This window comes from Bison bison, unplaced genomic scaffold, assembly GCF_000754665.1.
Source record: "Bison bison bison isolate TAMUID 2011002044 unplaced genomic scaffold, Bison_UMD1.0 scf7180017864285, whole genome shotgun sequence".
In the NCBI taxonomy this organism is placed as follows: Eukaryota; Metazoa; Chordata; class Mammalia; order Artiodactyla; family Bovidae; genus Bison; species Bison bison.
The window spans coordinates 1,258,105-1,258,695 of NW_011494857.1; the positions used below are offsets into that span (position 1 = coordinate 1,258,105).

At 53.1% G+C, this 591-nt stretch overlaps 1 protein-coding gene across 1 annotated transcript in view; it reads left to right on the forward strand.

The window, feature by feature from the left end:
• Positions 1-591, forward strand: part of RPS11 (ribosomal protein S11) — a 3,422-nt gene that overhangs the window by 1,019 nt on the left and 1,812 nt on the right. The window lies entirely within an intron of this gene.

Sequence of the window (591 nt, forward strand, 5' to 3'; positions counted from 1 at the left end):
TTTATTTAATTTTTAAACTTTAAATAATTGTATTAGTTTTGCCAAATATCAAAATGAATCCGCCACAGGTATACATGTGTTCCCCATCCCGAACCCTCCTCCCTCCTCCCTCCCCATACCATCCCTCCGGGCCGTCCCAGTACACCAGCCCCAAGCATCCAGCGTCATGCATCGAACCTGGACTGGCAACTCGAAGAAACCGACTTTTATTAAACTTCAGGAAGTTCATGGGTAGTGTCCGTCCCTCACAAAGATGGCGCTTCGCAGCGCGTGCATGTTCCTAACACTTTCTGGTCTCTCGCCCCGCAAAAAGATGGCCGCCGCCACGGCCCGTTCAAACCTTGCACGGAAACAGACACGAGGTCCCAAACCCCACGCGGTCTCACTCATCTCAGGAACATGGCCGCCTTCCGATAAATGTCGCGATAACATAGGCTGGTTAAGGCTGGCCACGCCTTCCCAACGTGAACTAGCATGCCGGCGCGCAATGATGGCGTAAGACTCTCGCGAGACAGTGTGCCGCTTCCCGCTCCTCTGCCTTGACCATCATGGCAGCTTTCGTTCTGTCTGCGAATCGCGTGCTTAGGTAGG